Here is a 22,651-nt window from a genome sequence, read left to right as displayed (position 1 = left end):
GTGCACCACTTCTACTGCAGGTGCTCTCGTTGCCTGCATGGTATACCTGCACGCACCACTTCTATTGCAGGTGCTCTGTTTGCTTGTACGGTATTCCTGCATGCACCACTTCTACTGCAGGAGCTCTTGCTGCCTGTGTGGTATACCTGTGTGCACCACTTCTACTGCAGGTGCTCTTGTTGCCTGCGTGGAATACCTACAAGCAAAACTTCTTCTGCAGGTGCTCTTGTTGCCTGCCTGGTATACCTGTGCGCACCCCTTCTACTGCAGGTCCTCTCATTGCCTGTGAGGTATACCTGTACGCACCAATTCTACTGCAGTTGCTCTTGATGCCCGTTTGGTATACCAGTGTGCACCATTTCTTCTGCATGTGCTCTCGCCTGCGTGGTGTATCTGTGTGCACTCTTCTTCTGCAGGTTCTCTCGTTGCCTGCGTGGCATACCTGTGCGCACCACATCTTCTGCAGGTGCTTTCCTTGCCTGCGTGGTATAACTGGGCGCACCACTTCTTCTGCAGGTGCTCTCATTGCTTGCGTGGTATACCTTTGCGCACCACTTCTTCTGCAGGTGCTCTTGTGGCCTGCGTGGTATACCTGTGCTCACCACTTCTTCTGCAGGTGCTCTCGTTGCCTGCGTGTTATAGCTGTGCGCACCACTTCTACTGCAGGTGCTCTCGTTGCCTGTGTGGTATACCTGTGTGCACCACTTCTGCTGCAGGTGCTCTCATTGCCTGCATGGTATACCTGCACGCACCACTTCTATTGCAGGTGCTCTGTTTGCTTGTACGGTATTCCTGCATGCACCACTTCTACTGCAGGAGCGCTTGCTGCCTGTGTGGTATACCTGTGTGCACCACTTCTACTGCAGGTGCTCTTGTTGCCTGCGTGGAATACCTACAAGCAAAACTTCTTCTGCAGGTGCTCTTGTTGCCTGCGTGGTATACCTGTGCGCACCCCTTCTGCTGCAGGTCCTCTCATTGCCTGTGAGGTATACCTGTACGCACCAATTCTACTGCAGTTGCTCTTGATGCCTGTTTGGTATACCTGTTTGCACCACTTCTTCTGCAGGTGCTCTTGTTGCCTGCGTGGTATACCAGTGCGCACCACTTCTTCTGCAGGTGCTCTCCTTGCCTGCGTGGTATACCTGTGCGCACCACATCTTCTGCAGGTGCTTTCCTTGCCTGCGTGGTTTACCTGTGCCCACTAGTTCTACTGCAGGTGCTCTTGTTGCCTGCGTTGTATACCAGTGTGCACCACTTCTTCTGCAGGAGCTCTTGCTGCCTGCGTGGTATACCTGTGCGCACCACTTCTTCTGCAGGTGCTCTCGTTGCCTGCGTGGTATACCTGTGCCTACTAGTTCTACTGCAGGTGCTCTTGTTGCATGCGTGGTATACCAGTGTGCAACACTTCTTCTGCATGTGCTCTCGCCTGCGTGGTATATCTGTGTGCACTCTTCTTCTGCAGGTGCTTTCCTTGCCTGCATGGTATAACTGTGCGCACCACTTCTTGTGCAGGTGCTCTCATTGCCTGTGTGGTATACCTGTGCTCACCACTTCTTCTGCAGGTGCTCTCGTTGCCTGCGTGTTATAGCTGTGCGCACCACTTCTACTGCAGGTGCTCTCGTTGCCTGTGTGGTATACCTGTGTGCACCACTTCTGCTGCAGCAGCTCTCGTTGCCTGTGTGGTGTACCTGTGCACACAACTTCTACTGCAGGTGCTCTCATTGCCTGTGTGGTATACCTGTGTGCACCACTTCTTCTGCAGGTGCTCTCGTTAGATGAGTGGTATACCTGTGGGCAAAACTTCTTCTGCAGGTGCTCTTGTTGCCTGCGTGGTATACCTGTGCCCACTAGTTCTACTGCAGGTGCTCTCGTTGCCTGTGTGGTATACCTGCATGCACCACTTCTACTGCAGGTGCTCCTGTTGCCTGTGTGGTGTACCTGTGTGCACTACTTCTACTGCAGGTGCTCTTGTTGCCTGCGTGGTATACCTGTCTGCACCACTTCTTCTGCAGGTGCTCTCGTTGCCTGCGTGGTATACCTGTGCCCACTAGTTCTACTGCAGGTTCTCTTGTTGCCTTCGTGGTATACCAGTGTGCGCCATTTCTTCTGCATGTGCTCTCGCCTGCGTGGTGTATCTGTGTGCACTCTTCTTCTGCAGGTTCTCTCGTTGCCTGCGTGGCATACCTGTGCGCACCACATCTTCTGCAGGTGCTTTCCTTGCCTGCGTGGTATAACTGTGCGCACCACTTCTTCTGCAGGTGCTCTTGTGGCCTGCGTGGTATACCTGTGCTCACCACTTCTTCTGCAGGTGCTCTCGTTGCCTGCGTGTTATAGCTGTGCGCACCACTTCTACTGCAGGTGCTCTCGTTGCCTGTGTGGTATACCTGTGTGCACCACTTCTGCTGCAGCTGCTCTCGTTGCCTGTGTGGTGTACCTGTGCGCACAACTTCTACTGCAGGTGCTCTCGTTGCCTGTGTGGTATACCTGCATGCACCACTTCTAATGCAGGTGCTCTTGTTGCCTGTGTGGTGTACCAGTGTGCACTACTTCTACTGCAGGTGCTCTTGTTGCCTTTGTGGTATACCTGTGTGCACCACTTCCACTGCATGTGATCTTGTTGCCTGTGAAGCTTACCTGCATGCACCACTTCCACTGCAGGTGCTCTTGTTGCCTGTGTTTTATACCTGTGCATACCACTTCTGAGGTGCTCTCGTTGCCTGCGTGTTATAGCTGTGCGCACCACTTCTACTGCAGGTGCTCTCGTTGCCTGCGTGGTATACCTGTGCGCACCACTTCTTCTGCAGGTGCTCTCGTTGCCTGCGTGTTATAGCTGTGCGCACCACTTCTACTGCAGGTGCTCTCGTTGCCTGTGTGGTATACCTGTGTGCACCACTTCTGCTGCAGCTGCTCTCGTTGCCTGTGTGGTGTACCTGTGCGCACAACTTCTACTGCAGGTGCTCTCGTTGCCTGTGTGGTATACCTGCATGCACCACTTCTAGTGCAGGTGCTCTTGTTGCCTGTGTGGTATACCTGTGCGCACCCCTTCTACTGCAGGTCCTCTCATTGCCTGTGAGGTATACCTGTACGCACCAATTCTACTGCAGTTGCTCTTGATGCCTGTTTGGTGTACCTGTTTGCACCACTTCTTCTGCAGGTGCTCTTGTTGCCTGCGTAGTATACCAGTGCGCACCACTTCTTCTGCAGGTGCTCTCCTTGCCTGCGTGGTACACCTGTGCGCACCACATCTTGCGCAGGTGCTTTCCATGCCTGCGTGGTATAACTGTGCGCACCACTTCTTGTGCAGGTGCTCTCATTGCCTGTGTGGTATACCTGTGCTCACCACTTCTTCTGCAGGTGCTCTCGTTGCCTGCGTGTTATAGCTGTGCGCATCACTTCTAATGCAGGTGCTCTCGTTGCCTGTGTGGTATACCTGTGTGCACCACTTCTGCTGCAGCTGCTCTCGTTGCCTGTCTGGTGTACCTGTGCACACAACTTCTACTGCAGGTGCTCTCATTGCCTGTGTGGTATACCTGTGCTGTTGGCAAAACTTCTTCTGCAGGTGCTCTCGTTGCCTGCGTGGTATACCTGTGCCCACTAGTTCTACTGCAGGTGCTCTCGTTGCCTGTGTGGTATACCTGCATGCACCACTTCTACTGCAGGTGCTCTTGTTGCATGTGTGGTGTACCTGTGTGCACTACTTCTACTGCAGGAGCTCTTGCTGCCTGCGTGGTATACCTGTGCCCACTAGTTCTACTGCAGGTTCTCTTGTTGCCTTCATGGTATACCAGTGTGCACCATTTCTTCTGCATGTGCTCTCGCCTGCGTGGTATATCTGTGTGCACTCTTCTTCTGCAGGTTCTCTCTTTGCCTGCGTGGCATACCTGTGCGCACCACTTCTTCTGCAGGTGCTCTCATTGCCTGCGTGGTATACCTGTGCTCACCACTTCTTCTGCAGGTGCTCTCGTTGCCTGCGTGTTATAGCTGTGCGCACCACTTATACTGCAGGTTCTCTCGTTGCCTGTGTGGTATACCTGTGAGCACCACTTCTGCTGCAGCTGCTCTCGTTGCCTGTGTGGTGTACCTGTGCGCACAACTTCTACTGCAGGTGCTCTCGTTGCCTGTGTGGTATACCTGCATGCACCACTTCTACTGCAGGTGCTCTTGTTGCCTGTGTGGTGTACCAGTGTGCACTACTTCTACTGCAGGTGCTCTTGTTGCCTGTGTCGTATACCTGTGTGCACCACTTCCACTGCATGTGATCTTGTTGCCTGTGTAGCTTACCTGCATGCACCACTTCCACTGCAGGTGGTCTTGTTGCCTGTGTTTTATACCTGCGCATACCACTTCTGCAGGTGCTCTCGTTGCCTGTGTGATATACCTGTGCACACCACTTCTACTGCAGGAGCTCTCGTTGCCTGTGAGGTATACCTGTGTGCACCACTTCTACTGCAGGTGCTCTTGTTGCCTGCATGGTATACCTGCACGCACCACTTCTATTGCAGGTGCTTTGTTTGCTTGTACGGTATTCCTGCATGCACCACTTCTACTGCAGGAGCTCTTGCTGCCTGTGTGGTATACCTGTGTGCACCACTTCTACTGCAGGTGCTCTTGTTGCCTGCGTGGAATACCTACAAGCAAAACTTCTTCTGCAATTGCTCTTGTTGCCTGCGTGGTATACCTGTGCGCACCTCTTCTACTGCAGGTCCTCTCATTGCCTGTGAGGTATACCTGTACGCACCAATTCTACTGCAGTTGCTCTTGATGACCATTTGGTATACCTGTTTGCACCACTTCTTCTGCAGGTGCACTTGTTGCCTGCGTGGTATACCAGTGTGCACCACTTCTTCTGCAGGTGCTCTCCTTTCCTGCGTGGTATACCTGTGTGAACCACTTCTTCTGCAGTTGCTCTCATTGCCTGTTTGGTATAACTATGCGCACCACTTCTTCTGCAGGTGCTCTCGTTGCCTGTGTGGTATACCTGTGTGCACCACTTCTTCTGCAGGTGCTCTCGTTAGTGAGTGGTATACGTGTGGGCAAAACTTCTTCTGCATGTGCTCTCGTTGCCTGCTTGGTATACCTGTGCCCACTAGTTCTACTGCAGATGCTCTTGTTGCCTGCGTTGTATACCAGTGTGCACAACTTCTTCTGCAGGAGCTCTTGCTGCCTGCGTGGTATACCTGTGCGCACCACTTCTTCTGCAGGTGCTCTCGTTGCCTGCGTGGTATACCTGTGCCTACTAGTTCTACTGCAGGTGCTCTTGTTGCCTGCGTGGTATACCAGTGTGCAACACTTCTTCTGCATGTGCTCTCGACTGCGTGGTACATCTGTGTGCACTCTTCTTCTGCAGGTGCTTTCCTTGCCTGCGTGGTATAACTGTGCGCACCACTTCTTGTGCAGGTGCTCTCATTGCCTGTGTGGTATACCTGTGCTCACCACTTCTTCTGCAGGTGCTCTCGTTGCCTGCGTGTTATAGCTGTGCGCACCACTTCTACTGCAGGTGCTCTCGTTGCCTGTTTGGTATACCTGTGTGCACCACTTCTGCTGCAGCTGCTCTCGTTGCCTGTGTGGTGTACCTGTGCACACAACTTCTACTGCAGGTGCTCTCTTTGCCTGTGTGGTATACCTGTGTGCACCACTTCTTCTGCAGGTGCTCTCGTTAGATGAGTGGTATACCTGTGGGCAAAACTTCTTCTGCAGGTGCTCTCGTTGCCTGCGTGGTATACCTGTGCCCACTAGTTCTACTGCAGGTGCTCTCGTTGCCTGTGTGGTATACCTGCATGCACCACTTCTACTGCAGGTGCTCTTGTTGCCTGTGTGGTGTACCTGTGTGCACTACTTCTACTGCAGGTGCTCTTGTTGCCTGCGTGGCATACCTGTGTGCACCACTTCTTCTGCAGGTGCTCTCGTTGCCTGCGTGGTATACCTGTGCCCACTAGTTCTACTGCAGGTTCTCTTGTTGCCTTCATGGTATACCAGTGTGCACCATTTCTTCTGCATGTGCTCTCTCCTGCGTGGTGTATCTGTGTGCACTCTTCTTCTGCAGGTTCTCTCGTTGCCTGCGTGGCATACCTGTGCGCACCACATCTTCTGCAGGGGCTTTCCTTGCCTGCGTGGTATAACTGTGCGCACCACTTCTTCTGCAGGTGCTCTTGTGGCCTGCGTGGTATACCTGTGCTCACCACTTCTTCTGCAGGTGCTCTCGTTGCCTGCGTGTTATAGCTGTGCGCACCACTTCTACTGCAGGTGCTCTCGTTGCCTGTGTGGTATACCTGTGTGCTCCACTTCTGCTGCAGCTGCTCTCGTTGCCTGTGTGGTGTACCTGTGCGCACAACTTCTACTGCAGGTGCTCTCGTTGCCTGTGTGGTATACCTGCATGCACCACTTCTAGTGCAGGTGCTCTTGTTGCCTGTGTGGTGTACCAGTGTGCACTACTTCTACTGCAGGTGCTCTTGTTGCCTGTGTGGTATACCTGTGTGCACCACTTCCACTGCATGTGATCTTGTTGCTTGTGTAGCTTACCTGCATGCACCACTTCCACTGCAGGTGCTCTTGTTGCCTGTGTTTTATACCTGCGCATACCACTTCTGAGGTGCTCTCGTTGCCTGCGTGTTATAGCTGTGCGCACTACTTCTACTGTAGGTGCTCTCATTGCCTGCGTGGTATACCTGTGCGCACCACTTCTTCTGCAGGTGCTCTTGTGGCCTGCGTGGTATACCTGTGCTCACCACTTCTTCTGCAGGTGCTCTCATTGCCTGCGTGTTATAGCTGTGCGCACCACTTCTACTGCAGGTGCTCTCGTTGCCTGTGTGGTATACCTGTGTGCACCACTTCTGCTGCAGCTGCTCTCGTTGCCTGTGTGGTATACCTGTGTGCACCAATTCTTCTGCAGGTGCTCTCGTTAGATGAGTGGTATACCTGTGGGCAAAACTTCTTCTGCAGGTGCTCTCGTTGCCTGTGTGGTATACCTGCATGCACCACTTCTACTGCAGGTGCTCTTGTTGCCTGTGTGGTGTACCTGTGTGCACTACTTCTACTGCAGGTGCTCTTGTTGCCTGCGTGGTATACCTGTGTGCACCACTTCTTCTGCAGGTGCTCTCGTTGCCTGCGTGGTATACCTGTGCCCACTAGTTCTACTCCAGGTTCTCTTGTTGCCTTCATGGTATACCAGTGTGCACCATTTCTTCTGCATGTGCTCTCGCCTGCGTGGTGTATCTGTGTGCACTCTTCTTCTGCAGGTTCTCTCGTTGCCTGCGTGGCATACCTGTGCGCACCACATCTTCTGCAGGTGCTTTCCTTGCCTGCGTGGTATAACTGTGCGCACCACTTCTTCTGCAGGTGCTCTCATTGCCTGCGTGGTATACCTGTGCGCACCACTTCTTCTGCAGGAGCTCTCGTTGCCTGGGAGGTATACCTGTGTGCACCACTTCTACTGCAGGTGCTCTCGTTGCCTGCATGGTATACCTGCACGCACCACTTCTATTGCAGGTGCTCTGTTTGCTTGTACGGTATTCCTGCATGCACCACTTCTACTGCAGGAGCTCTTGCTGCCTGTGTGGTATACCTGTGTGCAACACTTCTACTGCAGGTGCTCTTGTTGCCTGCGTGGAATACCTACAAGCAAAACTTCTTCTGCAGGTGCTCTTGTTGCCTGTGTGGTATTCCTGTGCGCACCCCTTCTACTGCAGGTCCTCTCATTGCCTGTGAGGTATACCTGTATGCACCAATTCTACTGCAGTTGCTCTTGATGCCCGTTTGGTATACCAGTGTGCACCATTTCTTCTGCATGTGCTCTCGCCTGCGTGGTGTATCTGTGTGCACTCTTCTTCTGCAGGTTCTCTCGTTGCCTGCGTGGCATACCTGTGCGCACCACATCTTCTGCAGGTGCTTTCCTTGCCTGCGTGGTATAACTGTGCGCACCACTTCTTCTGCAGGTGCTCTCATTGCCTCCGTGGTATACCTGTGCGCACCACTTCTTCTGCAGGTGCTCTTGTGGCCTGCGTGGTATACCTGTGCTCACCACTTCTTCTGCAGGTGCTCTCGTTGCCTGCGTGTTATAGCTGTGCGCACCACTTCTACTGCAGGTGCTCTCGTTGCCTGTGTGGTATACCTGTGTGCACCACTTCTGCTGCAGGTGCTCTCATTGCCTGCATGGTATACCTGCACGCACCACTTCTATTGCAGGTGCTCTGTTTGCTTGTACGTTATTCCTGCATGCACCACTTCTACTGCAGGAGCTCTTGCTGCCTGTGTGGTATACCTGTGTGCACCACTTCCACTGCAGGTGCTCTTGTTGCCTGCGTGGAATACCTACAAGCAAAACTTCTTCTGCAGGTGCTCTTGTTGCCTGCGTGGTATACCTGTGCGCACCCCTTCTGCTGCAGGTCCTCTCATTGCCTGTGAGGTATACCTGTACGCACCAATTCTACTGCAGTTGCTCTTGATGCCTGTTTGGTATACCTGTTTGCACCACTTCTTCTGCAGGTGCTCTTGTTGCCTGCGTGGTATACCAGTGCGCACCACTTCTTCTGCAGGTGCTCTCCTTGCCTGCGTGGTATACCTGTGCGCACCACATCTTCTGCAGGTGCTTTCCTTGCCTGCGTGGTATACCTGTGCCCACTAGTTCTACTGCAGGTGCTCTTGTTGCCTGCGTTGTATACCAGTGTGCACCACTTCTTCTGCAGGAGCTCTTGCTGCCTGCGTGGTATACCTGTGCGCACCACTTCTTCTGCAGGTGCTCTCGTTGCCTGCGTGGTATACCTGTGCCTACTAGTTCTACTGCAGGTGCTCTTGTTGCCTGCGTGGTATACCAGTGTGCAACACTTCTTCTGCATGTGCTCTCGCCTGCGTGGTATATCTGTGTGCACTCTTCTTCTGCAGGTGCTTTCCTTGCCTGCGTGGTATAACTGTGCGCACCACTTCTTGTGCAGGTGCTCTCATTGCCTGTGTGGTATACCTGTGCTCACCACTTCTTCTGCAGGTGCTCTCGTTGCCTGCGTGTTATAGCTGTGCGCACCACTTCTACTGCAGGTGCTCTCGTTGCCTGTGTGGTATACCTGTGTGCACCACTTCTGCTGCAGCAGCTCTCGTTGCCTGTGTGGTGTACCTGTGCACACAACTTCTACTGCAGGTGCTCTCATTGCCTCTGTGGTATACCTGTGTGCACCACTTCTTCTGCAGGTGCTCTCGTTAGATGAGTGGTATACCTGTGGGCAAAACTTCTTCTGCAGGTGCTCTCGTTGCCTGCGTGGTATACCTGTGCCCACTAGTTCTACTGCAGGTGCTCTCGTTGCCTGTGTGGTATACCTGCATGCACCACTTCTACTGCAGGTGCTCCTGTTGCCTGTGTGGTGTACCTGTGTGCACTACTTCTACTGCAGGTGCTCTTGTTGCCTGCGTGGTATACCTGTCTGCACCACTTCTTCTGCAGGTGCTCTCGTTGCCTGCGTGGTATACCTGTGCCCACTAGTTCTACTGCAGGTTCTCTTGTTGCCTTCCTGGTATACCAGTGTGCACCATTTCTTCTGCATGTGCTCTCGCCTGCGTGGTGTATCTGTGTGCACTCTTCTTCTGCAGGTTCTCTCGTTGCCTGCGTGGCATACCTGTGCGCACCACATCTTCTGCAGGTGCTTTCCTTGCCTGCGTGGTATAACTGTGCGCACCACTTCTACTGCAGGTGCTCTCGTTGCCTGTGTGGTATACCTGTGTGCACCACTTCTGCTGCAGCTGCTCTCGTTGCCTGCGTGGTATACCTGTCTGCACCACTTCTTCTGCAGGTGCTCTCGTTGCCTGCGTGGTATACCTGTGCCCACTAGTTCTACTGCAGGTTCTCTTGTTGCCTTCCTGGTATACCAGTGTGCACCATTTCTTCTGCATGTGCTCTCGCCTGCGTGGTGTATCTGTGTGCACTCTTCTTCTGCAGGTTCTCTCGTTGCCTGCGTGGTATACCTGTGCTCACCACTTCTTCTGCAGGTGCTCTCGTTGCCTGCGTGTTATAGCTGTGCGCACCACTTCTACTGCAGGTGCTCTCGTTGCCTGTGTGGTATACCTGTGTGCACCACTTCTGCTGCAGCTGCTCTCGTTGCCTGTCTGGTGTACCTGTGCGCACAACTTCTACTGCAGGTGCTCTCGTTGCCTGTGTGGTATACCTGCATGCACCACTTCTAGTGCAGGTGCTCTTGTTGCCTGTGTGGTGTACCAGTGTGCACTACTTCTACTGCAGGTGCTCTTGTTGCCTGTGTGGTATACCTGTGTGCACCACTTCCACTGCATGTGATCTTGTTGCCTGTGAAGCTTACCTGCATGCACCACTTCCACTGCAGGTGCTCTTGTTGCCTGTGTTTTATACCTGCGCATACCACTTCTGAGGTGCTCTCGTTGCCTGCGTGTTATAGCTGTGCGCACCACTTCTACTGCAGGTGCTCTCGTTGCCTGCGTGGTATACCTGTGCGCACCACTTCTTCTGCAGGTGCTCTTATGGCCTGCGTGGTATACCTGTGCTCACCACTTCTTCTGCAGGTGCTCTCGTTGCCTGCGTGTTATAGCTGTGCGCACCACTTCTACTGCAGGTGCTCTCGTTGCCTGTGTGGTATACCTGTGTGCACCACTTCTGCTGCAGCTGCTCTCGTTGCCTGTGTGGTGTACCTGTGCGCACAACTTCTACTGCAGGTGCTCTCGTTGCCTGTGTGGTATACCTGCATGCACCACTTCTAGTGCAGGTGCTCTTGTTGCCTGTGTGGTATACCTGTGCGCACCCCTTCTACTGCAGGTCCTCTCATTGCCTGTGAGGTATATCTGTACGCACCAATTCTACTGCAGTTGCTCTTGATGCCTGTTTGGTGTACCTGCATGCACCACTTCTACTGCAGGTGCTCTTGTTGCCTGTGTGGTGTACCTGTGTGCACTACTTCTACTGCAGGTGCTCTTGTTGCCTGCGTGGTATACCTGTCTGCACCACTTCTTCTGCAGGTGCTCTCGTTGCCTGCGTGGTATACCTGTGCCCACTAGTTCTACTGCAGGTTCTCTTGTTGCCTTCCTGGTATACCAGTGTGCACCATTTCTTCTGCATGTGCTCTCGCCTGCGTGGTGTATCTGTGTGCACTCTTCTTCTGCAGGTTCTCTCGTTGCCTGCGTGGCATACCTGTGCGCACCACATCTTCTGCAGGTGCTTTCCTTGCCTGCGTGGTATAACTGTGCGCACCACTTCTTCTGCAGGTGCTCTTGTGGCCTGCGTGGTATACCTGTGCTCACCACTTCTTCTGCAGGTGCTCTCGTTGCCTGCGTGTTATAGCTGTGCGCACCACTTCTACTGCAGGTGCTCTCGTTGCCTGTGTGGTATACCTGTGTGCACCACTTCTGCTGCAGCTGCTCTCGTTGCCTGTCTGGTGTACCTGTGCGCACAACTTCTACTGCAGGTGCTCTCGTTGCCTGTGTGGTATACCTGCATGCACCACTTCTAGTGCAGGTGCTCTTGTTGCCTGTGTGGTGTACCAGTGTGCACTACTTCTACTGCAGGTGCTCTTGTTGCCTGTGTGGTATACCTGTGTGCACCACTTCCAATGCATGTGATCTTGTTGCCTGTGAAGCTTACCTGCATGCACCACTTCCACTGCAGGTGCTCTTGTTGCCTGTGTTTTATACCTGCGCATACCACTTCTGAGGTGCTCTCGTTGCCTGCGTGTTATAGCTGTGCGCACCACTTCTACTGCAGGTGCTCTCGTTGCCTGCGTGGTATACCTGTGCGCACCACTTCTTCTGCAGGTGCTCTTATGGCCTGCGTGGTATACCTGTGCTCACCACTTCTTCTGCAGGTGCTCTCGTTGCCTGCGAGTTATAGCTGTGCGCACCACTTCTACTGCAGGTGCTCTCGTTGCCTGTGTGGTATACCTGTGTGCACCACTTCTGCTGCAGCTGCTCTCGTTGCCTGTGTGGTGTACCTGTGCGCACAACTTCTACTGCAGGTGCTCTCGTTGCCTGTGTGGTATACCTGCATGCACCACTTCTAGTGCAGGTGCTCTTGTTGCCTGTGTGGTATACCTGTGCGCACCCCTTCTACTGCAGGTCCTCTCATTGCCTGTGAGGTATATCTGTACGCACCAATTCTACTGCAGTTGCTCTTGATGCCTGTTTGGTGTACCTGTTTGCACCACTTCTTCTGCAGGTGCTCTTGTTGCCTGCGTAGTATACCAGTGCGCACCACTTCTTCTGCAGGTGCTCTCCTTGCCTGCGTGGTACACCTGTGCGCACCACATCTTGCGCAGGTGCTTTCCATGCCTGCGTGGTATAACTGTGCGCACCACTTCTTGTGCAGGTGCTCTCATTGCCTGTGTGGTATACCTGTGCTCACCACTTCTTCTGCAGGTGCTCTCGTTGCCTGCGTGTTATAGCTGTGCGCATCACTTCTAATGCAGGTGCTCTCGTTGCCTGTGTGGTATACCTGTGTGCACCACTTCTGCTGCAGCTGCTCTCGTTGCCTGTGTGGTGTACCTGTGCACACAACTTCTACTGCAGGTACTCTCATTGCCTGTGTGGTATACCTGTGCTGTTGGCAAAACTTCTTCTGCAGGTGCTCTCGTTGCCTGCGTGGTATACCTGTGCCCACTAGTTCTACTGCAGGTGCTCTCGTTGCCTGTGTGGTATACCTGCATGCACCACTTCTACTGCAGGTGCTCTTGTTGCCTGTGTGGTGTACCTGTGTGCACTACTTCTACTGCAGGAGCTCTTGATGCCTGCGTGGTATACCTGTGCCCACTAGTTCTACTGCAGGTTCTCTTGTTGCCTTCATGGTATACCAGTGTGCACCATTTCTTCTGCATGTGCTCTCGCCTGCGTGGTATATCTGTGTGCACTCTTCTTCTGCAGGTGCTCTCTTTGCCTGCGTGGCATACCTGTGCGCACCACTTCTTCTGCAGGTGCTCTCATTGCCTGCGTGGTATACCTGTGCGCACCACTTCTTCTGCAGGTGCTCTTGTGGCCTGCGTGGTATACCTGTGCTCACCACTTCTTCTGCAGGTGCTCTCGTTGCCTGCGTGTTATAGCTGTGCGCACCACTTCTACTGCAGGTTCTCTCGTTGCCTGTGTGGTATACCTGTATGCACCACTTCTGCTGCAGCTGCTCTCGTTGCCTGTGTGGTGTACCTGTGCGCACAACTTCTACTGCAGGTGCTCTCGTTGCCTGTGTGGTATACCTGCATGCACCACTTCTACTGCAGGTGCTCTTGTTGCCTGTGTGGTGTACCAGTGTGCACTACTTCTACTGCAGGTGCTCTTGTTGCCTGTGTGGTATACCTGTGTGCACCACTTCCACTGCATGTGATCTTGTTGCCTGTGTAGCTTACCTGCATGCACCACTTCCACTGCAGGTGGTCTTGTTGCCTGTGTTTTATACCTGCGCATACCACTTCTGCAGGTGCTCTCGTTGCCTGTGTGATATACCTGTGCACACCACTTCTACTGCAGGAGCTCTCGTTGCCTGTGAGGTATACCTGTGTGCACCACTTCTACTGCACGTGCTCTTGTTGCCTGCATGGTATACCTGCACGCACCACTTCTATTGCAGGTGCTCTGTTTGCTTGTACGGTATTCCTGCATGCACCACTTCTACTGCAGGAGCTCTTGCTGCCTGTGTGGTATACCTGTGTGCACCACTTCTACTGCAGGTGCTCTTGTTGCCTGCGTGGAATACCTACAAGCAAAACTTCTTCTGCAAGTGCTCTTGTTGCCTGCGTGGTATACCTGTGCGCACCCCTTCTACTGCAGGTCCTCTCATTGCCTGTGAGGTATACCTGTACGCACCAATTCTACTGCAGTTGCTCTTGATGACCATTTGGTATACCTGTTTGCACCACTTCTTCTGCAGGTGCACTTGTTGCCTGCGTGGTATACCAGTGCGCACCACTTCTTCTGCAGGTGCTCTCCTTTCCTGCGTGGTATACCTGTGTGCACCACTTCTTCTGCAGTTGCTCTCATTGCCTGTTTGGTATAACTATGCGCACCACTTCTTCTGCAGGTGCTCTCGTTGCCTGTGTGGTATACCTGTGTGCACCACTTCTTCTGCAGGTGCTCTCGTTAGTGAGTGGTATACGTGTGGGCAAAACTTCTTCTGCATGTGCTCTCGTTGCCTGCGTGGTATACCTGTGCCCACTAGTTCTACTGCAGGTGCTCTTGTTGCCTGCGTTGTATACCAGTGTGCACCACTTCTTCTGCAGGAGCTCTTGCTGCCTGCGTGGTATACCTGTGCGCACCACTTCTTCTGCAGGTGCTCTCGTTGCCTGCGTGTTATAGCTGTGCGCATCACTTCTAATGCAGGTGCTCTCGTTGCCTGTGTGGTATACCTGTGTGCACCACTTCTGCTGCAGCTGCTCTCGTTGCCTGTGTGGTGTACCTGTGCACACAACTTCTACTGCAGGTGCTCTCATTGCCTGTGTGGTATACCTGTGCTGTTGGCAAAACTTCTTCTGCAGGTGCTCTCGTTGCCTGCGTGGTATACCTGTGCCCACTAGTTCTACTGCAGGTGCTCTTGTTGCCTGTGTGGTATACCTGCATGCACCACTTCTACTGCAGGTGCTCTTGTTGCCTGTGTGGTGTACCTGTGTGCACTACTTCTACTGCAGGAGCTCTTGCTGCCTGCGTGGTATACCTGTGCCCACTAGTTCTACTGCAGGTTCTCTTGTTGCCTTCATGGTATACCAGTGTGCACCATTTCTTCTGCATGTGCTCTCGCCTGCGTGGTATATCTGTGTGCACTCTTCTTCTGCAGGTGCTCTCTTTGCCTGTGTGGCATACCTGTGCGCACCACTTCTTCTGCAGGTGCTCTCATTGCCTGCGTGGTATACCTGTGCGCACCACTTCTTCTGCAGGTGCTCTTGTGGCCTGCGTGGTATACCTGTGCTCACCACTTCTTCTGCAGGTGCTCTCGTTGCCTGCGTGTTATAGCTGTGCGCACCACTTCTACTGCAGGTTCTCTCGTTGCCTGTGTGGTATACCTGTATGCACCACTTCTGCTGCAGCTGCTCTCGTTGCCTGTGTGGTGTACCTGTGCGCACAACTTCTACTGCAGGTGCTCTCGTTGCCTGTGTGGTATACCTGCATGCACCACTTCTACTGCAGGTGCTCTTGTTGCCTGTGTGGTGTACCAGTGTGCACTACTTCTACTGCAGGTGCTCTTGTTGCCTGTGTGGTATACCTGTGTGCACCACTTCCACTGCATGTGATCTTGTTGCCTGTGTAGCTTACCTGCATGCACCACTTCCACTGCAGGTGGTCTTGTTGCCTGTGTTTTATACCTGCGCATACCACTTCTGCAGGTGCTCTCGTTGCCTGTGTGATATACCTGTGCACACCACTTCTACTGCAGGAGCTCTCGTTGCCTGTGAGGTATACCTGTGTGCACCACTTCTACTGCACGTGCTCTTGTTGCCTGCATGGTATACCTGCACGCACCACTTCTATTGCAGGTGCTCTGTTTGCTTGTACGGTATTCCTGCATGCACCACTTCTACTGCAGGAGCTCTTGCTGCCTGTGTGGTATACCTGTGTGCACCACTTCTACTGCAGGTGCTTTTGTTGCCTGCGTGGAATACCTACAAGCAAAACTTCTTCTGCAGGTGCTCTTGTTGCCTGCGTGGTATACCTGTGCGCACCCCTTCTACTGCAGGTCCTCTCATTGCCTGTGAGGTATACCTGTACGCACCAATTCTACTGCAGTTGCTCTTGATGACCATTTGGTATACCTGTTTGCACCACTTCTTCTGCAGGTGCACTTGTTGCCTGCGTGGTATACCAGTGCGCACCACTTCTTCTGCAGGTGCTCTCCTTTCCTGCGTGGTATACCTGTGTGCACCACTTCTTCTGCAGTTGCTCTCATTGCCTGTTTGGTATAACTATGCGCACCACTTCTTCTGCAGGTGCTCTCGTTGCCTGTGTGGTATACCTGTGTGCACCACTTCTTCTGCAGGTGCTCTCGTTAGTGAGTGGTATACGTGTGGGCAAAACTTCTTCTGCATGTGCTCTCGTTGCCTGCGTGGTATACCTGTGCCCACTAGTTCTACTGCAGGTGCTCTTGTTGCCTGCGTTGTATACCAGTGTGCACCACTTCTTCTGCAGGAGCTCTTGCTGCCTGCGTGGTATACCTGTGCGCACCACTTCTTCTGCAGGTGCTCTCGTTGCCTGCGTGGTATACCTGTGCCTACTAGTTCTACTGCAGGTGCTCTTGTTGCCTGCGTGGTATACCAGTGTGCAACACTTCTTCTGCATGTGCTCTCGACTGCGTGGTATATCTGTGTGCACTCTTCTTCTGCAGGTGCTTTCCTTGCCTGCGTGGTATAACTGTGCGCACCACTTCTTGTGCAGGTGCTCTCATTGCCTGTGTGATATACCTGTGCTAACAACTTCTTCTGCAGGTGCTCTCGTTGCCTGCGTGTTATAGCTGTGCGCACCACTTCTACTGCAGGTGCTCTCGTTGACTGTTTGGTATACCTGTGTGCACCACTTCTGCTGCAGCTGCTCTCGTTGCCTGTGTGGTGTACCTGTGCACACAACTTCTACTGCAGGTGCTCTCATTGCCTGTGTGGTATACCTGTGTGCACCACTTCTTCTGCAGGTGCTCTCGTTAGATGAGTGGTATACCTGTGGGCAAAACTTCTTCTGCAGGTGCTCTCGTTGCCTGCGTGGTATACCTGTGCCCATTAGTTCTACTACAGGTGCTCTCGTTGCCTGTGTGGTATACCTGCATGCACCACTTCTACTGCAGGTGCTCTTGTTGCCTGTGTGGTGTACCTGTGTGCACTACTTCTACTGCAGGTGCTCTTGTTGCCTGAGTGGCATACCTGTGTGCACCACTTCTTCTGCAGGTGCTCTCGTTGCCTGCGTGGTATACCTGTGCCCACTAGTTCTACTGCAGGTTCTCTTGTTGCCTTCATGGTATACCAGTGTGCACCATTTCTTCTGCATGTGCTCTCTCCTGCGTGGTGTATCTGTGTGCACTCTTCTTCTGCAGGTTCTCTCGTTGCCTGCGTGGCATACCTGTGCGCACCACATCTTCTGCAGGTGCTTTCCTTGCCTGCGTGGTATAACTGTGCGCACCACTTCTTCTGCAGGTGCTCTTGTGGCCTGCGTGGTATACCTGTGCTCACCACTTCTTCTGCAGGTGCTCTCGTTGCCTGCGTGTTATAGCTGTGCGCACCACTTCTACTGCAGGTGCTCTCGTTGCCTGTGTGGTATACCTGTGTGCACCACTTCTGCTGCAGCTGCTCTCGTTGCCTGTGTGGTGTACCTGTGCGCACAACTTCTACTGCAGGTGCTCTCGTTGCCTGTGTGGTATACCTGCATGCACCACTTCTAGTGCAGGTGCTCTTGTTGCCTGTGTGGTGTACCAGTGTGCACTACTTCTACTGCAGGTGCTCTTGTTGCCTGTGTGGTATACCTGTGTGCACCACTTCCACTGCATGTGATCTTGTTGCCTGTGTAGCTTACCTGCATGCACCACTTCCACTGCAGGTGCTCTTGTTGCCTGTGTTTTATACCTGCGCATACCACTTCTGAGGTGCTCTCGTTGCCTGCGTGTTATAGCTGTGCGCACCACTTCTACTGTAGGTGCTCTCATTGCCTGCATGGTATACCTGTGCGCACCACTTCTTCTGCAGGTGCTCTTGTGGCCTGCGTGGTATACCTGTGCTCACCACTTCTTCTGCAGGTGCTGTCATTGCCTGCGTGTTATAGCTGTGCGCACCACTTCTACTGCAGGTGCTCTCGTTGCCTGTGTGGTATACCTGTGTGCACCACTTCCGCTGCAGCTGCTCTCGTTGCCTGTGTGGTGTACCTGTGCGCACAACTTCTACTGCAGGTGCTCTCGTTGCCTGTGTGGTATACCTGCATGCACCACTTCTAGTGCAGGTGCTCTTGTTGCCTGTGTGGTGTACCAGTGTGCACTACTTCTACTGCAGGTGCTCTTGTTGCCTGTGTGATATACCTGTGTGCACCACTTCCACTGCATGTGATCTTGTTGCCTGTGTAGCTTACCTGCATGCACCACTTCCACTGCAGGTGCTCTTGTTGCCTGTGTTTTATACCTGCGCATACCACTTCTGAGGTGCTCTCGTTGCCTGCGTGTTATAGCTGTGCGCACCACTTCTACTGCAGGTGCTCTCGTTGCCTGTGTGGTATACCTGTGCTCACCACTTCTTCTGCAGGTGCTCTCGTTGCCTGCGTGTTATAGCTGTGCGCATCACTTCTAATGCAGGTGCTCTCGTTGCCTGTGTGGTATACCTGTGTGCACCACTTCTGCTGCAGCTGCTCTCGTTGCCTGTGTGGTATACCTGTGCACACAACTTCTACTGCAGGTGCTCTCATTGCCTGTGTGGTATACCTGTGTGCACCACTTCTTCTGCAGGTGCTCTCGTTAGATGAGTGGTATACCTGTGGGCAAAACTTCTTCTGCAGGTGCTCTCGTTGCCTGCGTGGTATACCTGTGCCCACTAGTTCTACTGCAGGTGCTCTCGTTGCCTTTGTGGTATACCTGCATGCACCACTTCTACTGCAGGTGCTCTTGTTGCCTGTGTGGTGTACCTGTGCGCACAACTTCTACTGCAGGTGCTCTCGTTGCCTGTGTGGTATACCTGCATGCACCACTTCTAGTGCAGGTGCTCTTGTTGCCTGTGTGGTGTACCAGTGTGCACTACTTCTACTGCAGGTGCTCTTGTTGCCTGTGCGATATACCTGTGTGCACCACTTCCACTGCATGTGATCTTGTTGCCTGTGTAGCTTACCTGCATGCACCACTTCCACTGCAGGTGCTCTTGTTGCCTGTGTTTTATACCTGCGCATACCACTTCTGAGGTGCTCTCGTTGCCTGCGTGTTATAGCTGTGCGCACCACTTCTACTGCAGGTGCTCTCGTTGCCTGTGTGGTATACCTGTGCTCACCACTTCTTCTGCAGGTGCTCTCGTTGCCTGCGTGTTATAGCTGTGCGCATCACTTCTAATGCAGGTGCTCTCGTTGCCTGTGTGGTATACCTGTGTGCACCACTTCTGCTGCAGCTGCTCTCGTTGCCTGTGTGGTATACCTGTGCACACAACTTCTACTGCAGGTGCTCTCATTGCCTGTGTGGTATACCTGTGTGCACCACTTCTTCTGCAGGTGCTCTCGTTAGATGAGTGGTATACCTGTGGGCAAAACTTCTTCTGCAGGTGCTCTCGTTGCCTGCGTGGTATACCTGTGCCCACTAGTTCTACTGCAGGTGCTCTCGTTGCCTTTGTGGTATACCTGCATGCACCACTTCTACTGCAGGTGCTCTTGTTGCCTGTGTGGTGTACCTGTGTGCACTACTTCTACTGCAGGTGCTCTTGTTGCCTGCGTGGTATACCTGTGTGCACCACTTCTTCTACAGGTGCTCTCGTTGCCTGCGTGGTATACCTGTGCCCACTAGTTCTACTGCAGGTTCTCTTGTTGCCTTCATGGTATACCAGTGTGCACCATTTCTTCTGCATGTGCTCTCGCCTGCGTGGTGTATCTGTGTGCACTCTTCTTCTGCAGGTTCTCTCGTTGCCTGCGTGGCATACCTGTGTGCACCACATCTTCTGCAGGTGCTTTCCTTGCCTGCGTGGTATAACTGTGCGCACCACTTCTTCTGCAGGTGCTCTCATTGCCTGCGTGGTATACCTGTGCGCACCACTTCTTCTGCAGGTGCTCTTGTGGCCTGCGTGGTATACCTGTGCTCACCACTTCTTCTGCAGGTGCTCTCGTTGCCTGCGTGTTATAGCTGTGCGCACCACTTCTACTGCAGGTGCTCTCGTTGCCTGTGTGGTATACCTGTGTGCACCACTTCTGCTGCAGCTGCTCTCGTTGCCTGTGTGGTGTACCTGTGCGCACAACTTCTACTGCAGGTGCTCTCGTTGCCTGTGTGGTATACCTGCATGCACCACTTCTAGTGCAGGTGCTCTTGTTGCCTGTGTGGTGTACCAGTGTGCACTACTTCTACTGCAGGTGCTCCTGTTGCCTGTGTGGTATACCTGTGTGCACCACTTCCACTGCATGTGATCTTGTTGCCTGTGTAGCTTACCTGCATGCACCACTTCCACTGCAGGTGCTCTTGTTGCCTGTGTTTTATACCTGCGCATACCACTTCTGCAGGTGCTGTCGTTGCCTGTGTGATATACCTGTGCACACCACTTCTACTGCAGGAGCTCTCGTTGCCTGTGAGGTATACCTGTGTGCACCACTTATACTGCAGGTGCTCTCATTGCCTGCATGGTATACCTGCACGCACCACTTCTTCTGCAGGTGCTCTCGTTGCCTGCGTGGTATACCTGTGCCTACTAGTTCTACTGCAGGTGCTCTTGTTGCCTGCGTGGTATACCAGTGTGCAACACTTCTTCTGCATGTGCTCTCGACTGCGTGGTATATCTGTGTGCACTCTTCTTCTGCAGGTGCTTTCCTTGCCTGCGTGGTATAACTGTGCGCACCACTTCTTGTGCAGGTGCTCTCATTGCCTGTGTGGTATACCTGTGCTAACAACTTCTTCTGCAGGTGCTCTCGTTGACTGTTTGGTATACCTGTGTGCACCACTTCTGCTGCAGCTGCTCTCGTTGCCTGTGTGGTGTACCTGTGCACACAACTTCTACTGCAGGTGCTCTCATTGCCTGTGTGGTATACCTGTGTGCACCACTTCTTCTGCAGGTGCTCTCGTTAGATGAGTGGTATACCTGTGGGCAAAACTTCTTCTGCAGGTGCTCTCGTTGCCTGCGTGGTATACCTGTGCCCACTAGTTCTACTGCAGGTGCTCTCGTTGCCTGTGTGGTATACCTGCATGCACCACTTCTACTGCAGGTGCTCTTGTTGCCTGTGTGGTGTACCTGTGTGCACTACTTCTACTGCAGGTGCTCTTGTTGCCTGCGTGGCATACCTGTGTGCACCACTTCTTCTGCAGGTGCTCTCGTTGCCTGCGTGGTATACCTGTGCCCACTAGTTCTACTGCAGGTTCTCTTGTTGCCTTCATGGTATACCAGTGTGCACCATTTCTTCTGCATGTGCTCTTTCCTGCGTGGTGTATCTGTGTGCACTCTTCTTCTGCAGGTTCTCTCGTTGCCTGCGTGGCATACCTGTGCGCACCACATCTTCTGCAGGTGCTTTCCTTGCCTGCGTGGTATAACTGTGCGCACCACTTCTTCTGCAGGTGCTCTTGTGGCCTGCGTGGTATACCTGTGCTCACCACTTCTTCTGCAGGTGCTCTCGTTGCCTGCGTGTTATAGCTGTGCGCACCACTTCTACTGCAGGTGCTCTCGTTGCCTGTGTGGTATACCTGTGTGCACCACTTCTGCTGCAGCTGCTCTCGTTGCCTGTGTGGTGTACCTGTGCGCACAACTTCTACTGCAGGTGCTCTCGTTGCCTGTGTGGTATACCTGCATGCACCACTTCTAGTGCAGGTGCTCTTGTTGCCTGTGTGGTGTACCAGTGTGCACTACTTCTACTGCAGGTGCTCTTGTTGCCTGTGTGGTATACCTGTGTGCACCACTTCCACTGCATGTGATCTTGTTGCCTGTGTAGCTTACCTGCATGCACCACTTCCACTGCAGGTGCTCTTGTTGCCTGTGTTTTATACCTGCGCATACCACTTCTGAGGTGCTCTCGTTGCCTGCGTGTTATAGCTGTGCGCACCACTTCTACTGTAGGTGCTCTCATTGCCTGCATGGTATACCTGTGCGCACCACTTCTTCTGCAGGTGCTCTTGTGGCCTGCGTGGTATACCTGTGCTCACCACTTCTTCTGCAGGTGCTGTCATTGCCTGCGTGTTATAGCTGTGCGCACCACTTCTACTGCAGGTGCTCTCGTTGCCTGTGTGGTATACCTGTGTGAACCACTTCCGCTGCAGCTGCTCTCGTTGCCTGTGTGGTGTACCTGTGCGCACAACTTCTACTGCAGGTGCTCTCGTTGCCTGTGTGGTATACCTGCATGCACCACTTCTAGTGCAGGTGCTCTTGTTGCCTGTGTGGTGTACCAGTGTGCACTACTTCTACTGCAGGTGCTCTTGTTGCCTGTGTGATATACCTGTGTGCACCACTTCCACTGCATGTGATCTTGTTGCCTGTGTAGCTTACCTGCATGCACCACTTCCACTGCAGGTGCTCTTGTTGCCTGTGTTTTATACCTGCGCATACCACTTCTGAGGTGCTCTCGTTGCCTGCGTGTTATAGCTGTGCGCACCACTTCTAGTGCAGGTGCTCTCGTTGCCTGTGTGGTATACCTGTGCTCACCACTTCTTCTGCAGGTGCTCTCGTTGCCTGCGTGTTATAGCTGTGCGCATCACTTCTAATGCAGGTGCTCTCGTTGCCTGTGTGGTATACCTGTGTGCACCACTTCTGCTGCAGCTGCTCTCGTTGCCTGTGTGGTATACCTGTGCACACAACTTCTACTGCAGGTGCTCTCATTGCCTGTGTGGTATACCTGTGTGCACCACTTCTTCTGCAGGTGCTCTCGTTAGATGAGTGGTATACCTGTGGGCAAAACTTCTTCTGCAGGTGCTCTCGTTGCCTGCGTGGTATACCTGTGCCCACTAGTTCTACTGCAGGTGCTCTCGTTGCCTTTGTGGTATACCTGCATGCACCACTTCTACTGCAGGTGCTCTTGTTGCCTGTGTGGTGTACCTGTGTGCACTACTTCT

The sequence above is a fragment of the Triturus cristatus genome, chromosome 1_1 (genome assembly GCF_964204655.1).
Source record: "Triturus cristatus chromosome 1_1, aTriCri1.1, whole genome shotgun sequence".
Lineage (NCBI taxonomy): Eukaryota > Metazoa > Chordata > Amphibia > Caudata > Salamandridae > Triturus > Triturus cristatus.
This window is presented reverse-complemented; position numbering follows the sequence as displayed.